A 13013-nucleotide genomic window follows, 5' to 3' on the forward strand; every position below is an offset into this window, starting at 1 on the left:
AACAGATTTTTATCCAGCACTTACTATCAACTTGACCTACATTTCACCTGGTACAACAAAAAATTTCAATAAAAAACAGAAAAAAAGAGTGCAGGATTTAAAGCCAGGGATGTTTAAGAGAGGGGATGTTTGTAGGTACTTCTCTTCTATTTACTGTCTTAAAAATGGATGTAATACCAATGAAGGTTCTAGGATTTTATTTCTGTCCACATGTAAAATGCTCTGAATACCACCAACGCATGTGGTTTACTCTCATGAAATGTTTACAGAGCACAGTTAAACAGCATTCAATTTCTGGGGTTAAACTAAGATATTACGTATTTTACTGAAGTAGAGTTGATCTCTTCAGTAAAGCTGGACAGTAGGTGCATTTACACTGTGCTTTCAAGTTCAAAGCCAATTCCACTAATTCTATTGATGCACTACTCCACATTTTAGTAATAGCCACCATGATAAATAATATTTATTGTTCTTTCATCTTTCTATTTTCGGTGAGAGACAAATATTGTCATATATTTTGAAAACCTTTTGAAAAACCAAGAAATAAAGACTTTTTTTTTTTCTTCCACTGTGTTGGGCCTCTTGATACAGTTTTTGAAACCCAGTTAGTATTTTACCATTAAAGTACATTTTAATTCAAAATAGCTGTATTTTGGCTTGGCATGGTGGTTCACACCTGTAATCCCAGCCCTTTGTGAGGCCAAGGCAGGCAGATCACCTGAGGTCAGGAATTCGAGACCAGCTTGGCCAACATGGCAAAACCCCGTCTCTACTAAAAATACAAAAATTAGCTGGGCATGGTGGTGCCTGCCTGTAATCCCACCTACTCAGGAGGCTGAGGCAGGAGAATTGCTTGAATCCAAGAGGTGGAGGTTCCAGTGAGCAGAAATCACGCCACTGCACTCCAGCGTGGGCTGCAGAGTGAGAGTCCATCTCAAAAAAAAAGTTGTATTTAAAGTGCTTAATAGTGCTCAGTAGCCTCTTATGGGTAGTGGCTATGATGCTCAATAATGAAGAGGTGGAAAAATGTACATCAAAAATATTAATAGTTGTTATCGATAGCTTGTACAACTATGAATTTATCTCAGATTACCCATATTGTCTGGACTTATTATAAACATATGTTACTTTCATAAGATAAAAAATCTGTGCTTAATTTAAAATATGTCAAAAGGGATTTATATTCTATAGGGAAACTCTCGTTTGTTCATCCCTCTAACAATTCTAGTGGAGAGAGATGTAGTCTGTTTCTAGGATGGTTGAGGTTTATGACTTCAGTACTATAGCCATTTCAGAGAACTGTGTGTGCATTTGTATGCGTGTGTGTGTGTGTGTGTGTGTGTGTGTGACTAGAGATTGTGTACGAAGTCCTCTCTGTGGACTTTGCCAATCCCTACAATCATGGAGGCATAGTGGTTCTGAGGCACAAGAACAAGCCTTTTGGTGATGATCATTAGCCTGAAGTTGTAGTCCTGAATTTGGATCAAATCCATTTTTCTTCAACAGAGTATTTTTACATTTGTTAGTCCAGGATGATGTACTGGCTCAAACACAAGATCTGGGATAGATAGTTCTTGGGTTAGCTGTAGAGGTTAAGCGCCAGCATTTCAGAGCTGTTGGGGCCAGATTCCCATCAAAAACAATCCATTGGGAATTTGGAGTACCCAAGTATTAGCCAAGTTAGGGTCTAGTTCAGTATTCCTATGAAATGACACACTGGAATTATTCTGTCAGATGGAGCTATGGAATGTACCCCACCACATGATTAGATGTCTCTGAACTATAAACACTGGAACTGTTGGAATGCCAAATGGAGTCACATGGAGATCAGTGACACTTTACATCTTAGTGGCGTCACAACAAACTACTATCTTCATTAAAGGTTTACACTTTGGGTACCTTGGTCTATGTCAGTGACGGTCTAAAATGATAGCCTACATCATTTCTTGTTCCCTCAGTATTTATTATAGTAAAATTAGTCATGATAAAAATCATTTGGCATTAATGACCATGTCATAAGTACTTTATATCAGCTTTCCACCCCCCAATTCATTACTAATTTTTCAAGATTCCAAGATATCCTGGGGATGGAGTTAAGGTATCCCTGGGATGGTTTTTCGAGGTTATGATTAGAGCAGTTTGACCCAATCTGAGAAAGTCTCATGTGCCCTTAAGCGTAAAGCACCTGCCAACCCAAATGTGTACCAGACCACTGGAATTCCTTGGCATTGTTTTACGAAGCAGGAGGCTTGGATAGTGGGGCACTCACCAAACTACTCAGTATTTTTTTTTTGTTTTAAAAACAAGACATTCTTACAAAATAAGCCTGTCTTTGGTTTCCAAACCACAAAATTCTGAAGCTGGGTTTTCAGGAAACCACTGTATTTCTGAATGAAATGTTGCTAAGTGCCATCATTATTTTCAGTTATTGCACTCTGTTCAGAGGCCTCTAATGGTTCCTTAGTAAAGCCATTTCATACAGGCCTTGATAAAGATACTGATCTGTAGAATTAGAGAGAAAAGATGTGACATCTCTTCTTTATTTAGGCCACAAGAATTAATTGGCATTTTCCCAGGCCTTTTCTTTGACTCATTGGTGAATAGATATGATACACAACTTCTCTGTTCCCTGTTTCAGAGAACAAACTATTTGAGGAAGAATGTTTTCAATGACATTCCATGGAGTGGAAAATTTAGTCTCCCCTATGAGCAGGAGTAGTCACAGAAATTTTACCACCTATCAGGCCTAGAACTTGGAAAAAATAATCTGGTGAGCTTTACTAAAGATTCCAAAAAGATTGCATCAGGGCCAATTGCTTTAACAAATAGATCTCAAAGTATATAGGCTCAAATATATTGCAAGTTTATTTCTTGTCCATATACCAGTGGTAGGTAGGGGAAAATGTGGGCAGCAGCTTTCCTCCACACAGTCATTTAGAAATCTAGGTCGACAGAGGCCTAGCCATCATCAGTATATGGATGCACCAAGGTTTGCCCACCAGGGATTTCCCCCTACTAGGGAAAGTAAGCCAGAGAAAAGAATTTTATGGACCAGAACTGGACATGGCACGTAACGCATGAGTGGAAATATTGAGTTCATAGGCTAGAACTCAATTTATATGGTCTCACCTAGTTGCAAAGAAGACTGGGAAACATAGTTCTAGCTGGGCAGTCACTTTTCAAAGAATCTCTACACTATGGATAGGAGACCATGAATTTTTGGTCGACTGTGAACTACCTATATCATGTGCTCTACCATATTTCTTATGAGAACATTTAGACTGATAAAGAATTAGCACTAGTGTTTGAAATGGAAAACAACAAAAAAATAAACCATTGTCCCCATCAATAGCCTTAATGGTGATACATTCACCACAGTCTCTACTATCTCCATGGAACTACCGTAGAGGAGACCTAAGAAGGAAGAAAATGGAAGAAAAGAAGGAAGGAAACTCAGAGGAGAAGAAAAGGAAGAGAGAGAAAAGAAGAAAAAGGGGAAAAGACCGTGGAAAACATATGATGAAGGGATGAGAAAAATAAAATTGGACTTCCCTGGAGACACTTGGGAGATTAAAAAAAGTTAGCATTTTAATTCTCTTGCAGTTTTCCCTCTCAAATCGTGAGATAACTTTATACAGATTTTGTGTGGGCATAGCTGGGCTCTGGTTCCCCTTCACTTCAGAAATGTTCTAATCCTGGTTTACCATTGCATTACATTAATACAAAGATAACATGAAAAGGCTTTGTAAAATACAAAGAACTATCCGGCTGTTATTAATATGGATTTTAGCATGAGACCTGATACATATTTTTTAAAGGTTGTGCTGGGCTGATTCAGAAAATCACCGTGTACTGATTGCAAGCCCTTTATATTTTATTTTAAAATAACATTTTATGCTAAAACATAAAATGCATACAGATAAAGGCATAAATCCCCATTGTGCTGCTTGATGAATTTTTACAAAATGATTGTGAAGAAACATAACATTACCAACATCCAGACAATCCTCTCTTTCTTGTTCCTAATAATGATCGTCTCTTGCTCCCCAGAGGTAAAAACTTACACTTCATTTAAATGGAATTGTATGCTATAATTTTTTTTCTGTGAGATTAATTTAATTGTTGTATGTGAGAGTGATTTGTTTATATTTTTATTACTGTATAGAATTCCATGATATAGATATGGTTACCTATTTTACTCCTCAGGGGCATTTTCATTTCCAGTTTTCAGTTATTATGAATAACATTGCTATGAACATTCTTGCACATGCTCTTTTGTCTGCATATATACACATTTCTGTTGAGTATTTTACCTATGAATGAAATTTCTGTATCATCTAGCGTGTGTATTCTCTTGTTGTACATATAGCTAAATGGTTTTTCAAATGGTCATGATAATTTATCCTCAGAAGCAATGTAGGAGAGTTCCAGTTTCTCCACAACCTAGTCAGCACTTATTATTGTTAGTCTTTTTTAATTTTAGTCACCCAGATGGATACATAGTGGTTTCAAATTTTCTTGATTAATGAGCCTAAGAGCCCTTTCATATGTTTGATAGTAATATTCTCTTATGAAGAGCATGTTCATATCTTTTGTAAAAACAAGTTTTAAAAATAAAATTGTTAGTCTTTCTCTCATTACTTTGTAAGAATGTCATATATTCTGATAAATCTTTTGTCAAACATCTGTAGTGCCTGTATCTTCTCCCATTCTGTGATTTGCCTTTTCATTCTCTTAATGATGTCTTTAAATGTGCAAAAGTAATAATTTTACCAATCATGTTCTTTAAGGATAATGCTTTATTTGTGTGATGGTCAAGAAATTTTACACTATTCTAAGAATATGAAGATAGCGGTCTGCGAAGCCTGAGTCCTGTCCTCTGCTCTCCTCCCCGGGCAGCATGAGCTTCACCACTCGCTCCTCCTTTTCCACCAACTACCGGTCCGTGGGCTCCGTCCCGGTGCCCAGCTATGGCACCCGGCCGGTCAGCAGCGCGGCCAGCGTCTATGCAGGCGCCGGGGGCTCTGGTTCCCGCGTCTCCGTGACGCGCTCCACCAGCGTCCGGAGCGGCATGGGGGTCGGGGGGCCTGACCGCGGGGATGGCCAGGGGTCTGGCAGGAATGGGAGGCATCCAGAACGAGAAGGAGACCATGCAAATCCTGAACGACCGCCTGGCCTCCTACCTGGACAGAGTCAGGAGCCTGGAGACCGAGAACCGGAAGCTGGAGATCAAAATCCGGGAGCACCTGGAGAAGAAGGGACCCCAGGTCAGAGACTGGGGCCATTACTTCAAGACCATCGAGGACCTGAGGGCTCAGATCTTCTCAAATACTGTGGACAATGCCCGCATCGTTCTGCAGATTGACAATGCTCGTCTTGCTGCTGATGACTTTAGAGTCAAGTATGAGACAGAGCTGGCCATGCGCCAGTCTGTGGAGAGCGACATCCATGGTCTCCACAAGGTCATCGATGACACCAATGTCACTTGGCTGCAGCTGGAGACAGAGATCAAGGCTCTCAAGGAGGAGCTGCTCTTCATGAAGAAGAACCATGAAGAGGAAGTAAATGGCCTACAAGCCCAGATTGCCAGCTCTGGATTGACCGTGGTGGTAGATACCCCCAAATCTCAGGACCTTGCTAAGATCATGGCAGAAATCCGGGCTCAGTATGACGAGCTGGCTCGGAAGAACCGAGAGGAGCTGGACAAGTACTGGACTCAGCTGATTGAGGAGAGTACCACAATAGTCACCACACAGTCCACTGAGGTTGAAACTGCTGGGATGACACTCACAGAGCTAAGACTACAGTCCAGTCCTTGGAGATTGACCTGGACTCCATGAGAAATACAAAGATCAGCTTGGAGAACAGCCTGAGGGAGGTGGAGGCCCGCTATGCCCTGCAGATGGAGCAGCTCAACGGGATTCTGCTGCACCTGGAGTCAGAGCCGGCACAGACCCGGGCAGAAGGACAGCGCCAGGCCCAGGAGTACGAGGCTCTGTTGAACATCAAGGTCAAGCTGGAGGCTGAGATCGCCACCTACCGTCGCCTGCTGGAAGATGGGGAGGACTTCAGTCTCGGTGATGCCTTGAACAGCAGCAACTCCGTGCAAACCATCCAAAAGACGACCACCCGCCGGATAGTGGATGGCAAAGTGGTGTCTGAGACCAACGACACCAAAGTTCTGAGACATTAGGCCAGCAGAAGCAGGGGATCCTTGGGGGAGCAGGAGGCCAATAAAAAGTTCAGAGGTCAAAAAAAAAAAAGAATATGAAGATAGCATACTTTTTTTTCTGGGAATTTTATTGTGTCACCTTTAATATGTATATTTACAATCTGCTTAGAATTGAAGTTTTAATATGTTATGAAGATAATTCAATATTTTTTTCAGTCAACTGGGTATCCAGTTTTCACAGCATTAAGTATAGATAAAAACTCTTTTCATCACTTGTAATGTAATGATGTCTTACTCAGATCCCCATTTAACAAGCCAGTGGACCCACACCTCCAGATGCTGCGTGTCAACTGCTAACAATGTCAAATGCTTCTGAGAATTGCCATCTTCTAATGAGAGCCGTCACCCCTGGGAAGTTATACCCCCTCTGAGAATGGTCCTCAGACAGTGAATGACTAATATGGGGCTATGAAAGACTGGACTTTTGCCTCAAGAAGGGTCAACACTGTGGTGTGGTTTATGCTTCTGAGCCTCCCCCTCTGGATTAAGCCATAGCTAACCTTTACCAGAAAACATATCCTTGCCTGACACTTTATCCTTTCTTGTTATGCTTCCTTCTCTCCTTCTGGGAATATCTTCCTGAAAAGCAGTCTCTCAAATCACATGCATTACAAACCCTGTCTCAGGCTCTGTGTCTAGTGAACTCAACCTAATGCAGCCATTTCCAGAAATGTTTCCAGGAAGTAGACTCTACGAATGAGATTCCCAATTTGGATCACTTTCTGGATGTATGACAGTGTACCTCATCACCAGTTCTGATAGCCTTTGGCGGTATGCAGTAGAGGACAACTGCTGAGTCATTCACTTGTGTGGACTGGGATTGGATATTATGAAAGAGGTTGCGTAGGTTTGTAAAGTATGGCATTTGGAACATAGATGAGAATGATTTCAAGAACTGGAAAATTGGACGGTTATTGTAGAATTTTGAAAAGAAAATTATAGGTTCAGGACAATCTACCACCAATTTATTTTTACTTTTTGAGAGGGAGCTTCGCTCTTGTTCCCCAGGCTGCAGTACAATGGTGTGATCTTGGCTCACCACAACCTGCACCTCCTGGGTTCAAGCAATTCTCCTGCCTCAGCCTCTCACGTAGCTGGGATTATAGGCATGCATCATCACGCTCAGCTAATTTTGTATTTTTAGCAGAGACAGGGTTTCACCATGTTGGTCAGGCTGGTCTCAAACTCCTGGCCTCAGGTGATCCGCCTGCCTCAGCCTCCCAAAGTGCTGGGATTACTGGCATGAGACACCATGCCTGGCCATCTGCCACCAATGCAAAACAAAATGTGAGAGCTAGCGGGCTGCTTAGGTAGCCTTCACAATGACCTCATTTCTTGGTAGTGGAAGAGAGATACAATTGAAGATCAGACGCAGGACCTAATTTTTAGGGGTGGGAGAACTTCAGAGAAAGGTGAATTCTCAGCCTAGCCAAGTTTTCTATGCTCAAGATAATTCCCTGATAGAGAAGGAGTGAGACTGCAAGATTTGATAGAAGGTTATCTGGGTAAATGTACTTGAGCAATAATATTTCTCCTGGCCTGGCACATTGGCTCACGCCTATAATCCAAGCACTCTGGAGGCTGAGGCAGGTGGATCATGAGATCAAGAGATTGAGACCATCTTGCCAGCATGGTGAAACTTGTCTATACTAAAAATACAAAAATTAGCTGGGGGTGGTGGCACATGCCTGTAGTCCCAGCTACTTAGGAGGCTGAGGCAGGAGAATCACTTGAACCCAGGAGACAGAGGTTGCAGTGAGTGGAGATTGTGCCATTGCACAGCCTGGTGACAGAGTGAGACTCCTCCTCCTAAAAAAAAAAAAATTCCTCTTGTGCTCTCTAGGTTTGCAGAAGTGGCACCAATTCTCTATTGCAAAAGTACAGAGTCTCCCTTTCTTGAAAACTATTAGGCAGTTAGCAATAAAGTGTTGATTCTCCTTAGCATTTACCCTCAATTCTCCTTCTGGCCACTAGACCAATACTAGGATTACATTGAAGCCTGAATCAGTTAGGCATGTCCTGGGGAAAACTAATAGGGGAGTGATTATATGTTTTTTACTATAAAGTTACTGTCCCATGATACAGAATGTAGCATAAGGCAAGAGCCCTTGGAGATAATACTAATGCTGGATTGCTCTTGGACCTTTATGGAAAGTCATGGCCCACATTAAATTGGAGAAGCAAAAACTGCCATGGCAGACTGTAAAGGAAGGAATAAAAAAGTCTGGAGATTCTATACCCATGTAGTTGTTAACTTAGATGGGATTGACTAATTTCTTAAAATACACTATCTAAAAAATAATCACATAAAATACACAATCTAACAAAACTTGCACAATAAGAAATAACTAATTCACATAGGTCTATATTATTAAAGAAATGGAATCAACAATACTGTACAAAATAGAAAGCACCAGGCCCAGATGCTTTCACTTATGAATTCTACCAAACATGAAGGAAGAGATAAGCCCAGTGCTTTACAATATCTTCCAGAAAATCTGAGGAGAGCAAAACTTCCTGACTCATCTGTGAGGCCAGTATTATCCTGATACCAAACCCAGATAAAGACATTGCAAGAAAAATATAGACTAATACCTCTTGGGAACACAGATGCAAAAATCTTCAATAGAGTATTAGTAAATTGAATCTCAGAAACTCAAGACTAGAGGGAACAGTGCCTGGTTTTAACTTCATATCACTGAAAAAGGCATAAAACGGTAGAAAAGACAGTCTTGAATTCCTGCCACCACCCCTTCCCCGTTCCCTCAACAGTTGCCACATGGTGTGGAGAATCTGTGTACTTGGGGAAGGAAGGCACAGTGATTATGGGATTTTGCATTAGAACTCCATGCTGCCTTGTCACACTGAAAAGCAATATTAGGCAGAATTCCACTAGCACCCACAAACGGATCATTTAGACCAACCCTAACTAGAAGAGACTTGCTCATCCCAGCAGTTGGAAACTGAGTTCTGACTAAAGGGGGCTAAAGAGCTCTGGGGTTCCAAATAAACTTGAAAGGCAGTCTAGGCCATGAGTACTGCAATTCCTGGGCAAGTCCTGGTGCTGTGCTGGGCTTGGAGCCAGTGGACTTTGGGGGCACATGTCTCAGTGAGACACCAGTTGGAGTGGCCAAGGGAGTGATTTTGTCACTCCTCACTCCACCCCAGGCAATATAGCTTGAAGCTCCAGGGGAGACTCCTTCCTTTGCTGTAGGAGAGGAGAGGGAAGAGTAAAGAGGATGGTGTCTTGCAACTTGGACACCAACTCAGCCACAGTAAGACAGAGCATGAGGCAGAGAGCTGAGACCCTGTATTAGTCTGTTCTCACACCACTATTAAGAGCTTCCCAAGACTGGGTAATTTATAAAGAAAAGAGGTTTAATTGATCCACAATTCCACATGGCTGGGGAGGCCACTGGATATTTATAGTAATAGCAGAAAGGGAAGAAGCACATCTTATGTGGCGGCAGGTGAAAGAGAGTGAATGCATAAAGGAGGAACAGTCAGACACTTATAAAACCATCAGATCTTGTGAGAACTCACTATCACAACAGCATGGGGGACACCACCCTTGTGATCCAATCACCTCCCACCAGATCTCTTCCTTGACACGTGGGGATTACAATTCAAAATAACATTTGGGTGGGGACACAAAGCCTAACCATATCAGACCCCAAATCCAGGCCCTAGCTTATAGACATTTACAGACACACCATGGGCCAGAAGGGAACCCACTGCTTTGAAGGAAAGGACCCAATCCTGTCAGGATTTCATCACTGCTGACTAAAGAGCTTTTGGGTCCTGAATAATCAGTAGTGGTCCCAGGCAGTACTCCCCGTGAGCCTTTGGTGAGATTCGGAGATGTGCTTCAGACGTCACCTAGAACTTTCCCAGCTGTGGTGGCTATGGGAAGGGATTTCTGCTTGAGAAAATGAGAGGGAGACTAATGGGAACTTCGTCTTGCAGTTTAACTACCAGCTCAGTCAGTGGAGTAGAGCAATAAGTGGGCTCTTGAAGTCCCTGATTCCAAGCTTTGGCTCTTGAACAGCATTTCTGGACCTGCCCTGAGCCAGAGGGGAACCCACTGCCCTGAAGGGAGAGTCTCAGGCAGGGCAGCATTCTTCACAAGCTGATCAAAAAGCCCTTGGGCCTTGAACGAACATCAGCAGTAGTCAGGTGGTACTCACCATGGAACTGGGGCAGTGGTGGCCACAGGGGAGAGACTCTTCATGTGAAAAGGGGAGGGAAGAGGGATTTGGGGATGGTTCAACATATGCAAATTAATGTCATACATCATGTAAACTGAATGAAGGACAATAATCATAGATCATTTCAATTGATGCTGAGAAGACATTTGATAAAATTTAACATCACTTCATAAAAGAAGCCATAAAAAGCTGGGTGTAGCAGAAACATAGCTCAACACAATAAAAGCCGTATGTCACAGGCCCACAGTTAGTGTCATACTGAATGGGGAGAAAAGCTGAAAGCCTTTCCTGGAAGATCTGGAACATGAAAAGGATGCTCACCTTCACCATGGTTATTCAACATGGTTATTCAACATAGTACAGCAAGTTCTTGGTAGCACAATCAAACAAGAGAAAGAAATAAAAGGCATCCAAATTGAAAAGGAAAAAGTTACATTATCCTTATTTGCAGATGATATGATCTTTGGAAAAATCAAAGACCACTGAAAGAAACTACCAAAACTGATAAACAGATTCAGTAAAGTTGCTGGACACAAAATTGATATACCTAAATCAGCACTGTCTGTATGCCAACAGAGGACAGTGTAAAAAAAAAAATCAAGAAAGTAGTCCCATTATAATCGCCACAAATTAAATACCCATGAATTAACTTAACCAAAGAAGTAAGAAATCTCTACAATGAAAACTATAAAACACTGATGTAAGAAATTATAGAGGACACAAGAAAATGAAAAGATATTCCATGTTTATGAATGTAAGAATCAATATTGCTAAGACATCCATACTGCCCAAAGCAATATACACATTAAATGCAATCCCTATCCAAATACCAATAACATCCTTCACAGAAATAGAAAAACAACCCTGAAATTTATATGGAGCTACAAAAGATCCAGAATAGCCCAAGACGTCCTAAGCAGAAAGAACAAAACTCGAGGAATCCCATTACCTGACTTCAAATTATACTGCAGAGCTATAGTAACCAAAAGAGCCTGGTACTGGTATAAAAACAGACACATAGACCAATGGAACAGAATATAGACCCCAGAACTAAATCTGTGTATTTACAGTGAACTCATTTTTCAACCAAGGTGCCATGAACATACATTGGGGAAAGGATAGTCTCCTTCCTAAATGGTGCTGGGAAAATTGGATATGCTCGGAAACTGGATAGCCTTATACAGAAGAATGAAACTGGATCCCTATCTCTTGCTATATAGAAAAATCAAATTAAAATGGGTTAAAGACTTAAATCTGAGACCTCAAACTATGAAACTACTAAAAGAAAACATTCATGAAATGAGACAATCCACAGAATGGGAGAAAATATTTGCAAACTTTTCATCTGACAAAGAATTAATAACCAGAATATATAAGGAGCTCAAACAACTCTATAGCTAAAAAACCTAATAATCCAATTTAAAAATAGGCAAAAGATCCGAACAGACATTTCTCAGAAGACATACAAATGGGAACAGGCATATAAAGAGGTGCTCAACAGCAGTACACATCAGAGAAATGCAAATTTAAACTAAAATCAGATATCATCTTACCCCAGTTAAAATGACTTTTATCCAAAAGACAGACAATAACCAATGCTGGCAAGAATATGGAGAAAATGGAACATTTATACACTGTTGGCGGGAATATAAATGAGTACAATCACTATGGGGAATAGTTTGGAGGTTCCTCAAAAAACTAAAAATAGAATTACCATATGATCCAGCAATCTCACTGCTAGGTATATACCTAGAATAAAGGAAATTAGTGTATTGAAAAAACATCTGCATTCCCAGTTTGCTGTAACACTATTCACAATAGTGAAAATTTGGAAGCAATGTAAGTGTGTTCATCAGCAGATGAATGGATAGAGAAAATTTGGTAGTACACAGTGAAGTACTATTCAGCCATAAAAACAATAAAATTCTGTCATTTGCAACAATATAAATGGAACTGCAGGTTATTATATTAAGTGAAATAAGCCAGGCACAGAAAGATAAACTTCACATGTTCTCACTAATTTGTGGGAATTAAAATTTATAACAAATGAACTCATGGAGATAGAGAGTAGAATGATGGTAACTAGAAGCTGAGAAGGGTAGTGGGGTAGGGGGAGAAGTGGAGATGATTAATTGGTACAAAATTTTAATAAGATAGAATAAATAAGATCAAGTATTTGATAGCACAACAGAGTGACTATGGTCAGCAATACTTTATTGTACATATTAAAATAATTAAAAGAGTGTAATCGGATTGTTTGTAACACAAAGAAAAGATAAATGCTTGAAGTGATGGGTGCCCCATTTGTCCTGACGTGATTATTATACATTGCTTGTCTGTATCAAAATATATCATGTAACTTACAAATATGTACACTTCTTTTGTACCCACAAGCAGTTTAAAAAATTTTAAAAATGTGACTGGGCACGGTGGCTCACATCTGTAATCCCAACACTTTGGGAAACCAAGGCAGGTGGATCATGAGATCAGGAGTTCAAGACCAGACTGGCCAACATGGTGAAACCTTGTCTCTACTAAAAAATACAAAAATTAGCTGGGCATGGTGACTTGTG

The 13013-nt window shown here is 40.8% G+C and overlaps 2 long non-coding RNA genes and 1 pseudogene across 3 annotated transcripts in view; all 3 read left to right on the forward strand.

The window, feature by feature from the left end:
• Positions 1-11386, forward strand: part of LOC144581609 (keratin, type I cytoskeletal 18 pseudogene) — a 31811-nt pseudogene extending 20425 nt beyond the window's left edge. Inside the window, exon 2 of the transcript XR_013532654.1 lies at positions 3353-11386. The product of XR_013532654.1 is annotated as a keratin, type I cytoskeletal 18 pseudogene (transcript). The remainder of the gene's footprint in view (positions 1-3352) is intronic.
• The window catches only part of LOC118151552 (uncharacterized), a 171457-nt gene that overhangs the window by 20425 nt on the left and 138019 nt on the right, over positions 1-13013 (forward strand). The window lies entirely within an intron of this gene.
• Positions 1-13013, forward strand: part of LOC144581610 (uncharacterized) — a 79884-nt gene that overhangs the window by 20162 nt on the left and 46709 nt on the right. The window lies entirely within an intron of this gene.

Source organism: Callithrix jacchus, chromosome 2, assembly GCF_049354715.1.
Source record: "Callithrix jacchus isolate 240 chromosome 2, calJac240_pri, whole genome shotgun sequence".
Lineage (NCBI taxonomy): Eukaryota > Metazoa > Chordata > Mammalia > Primates > Cebidae > Callithrix > Callithrix jacchus.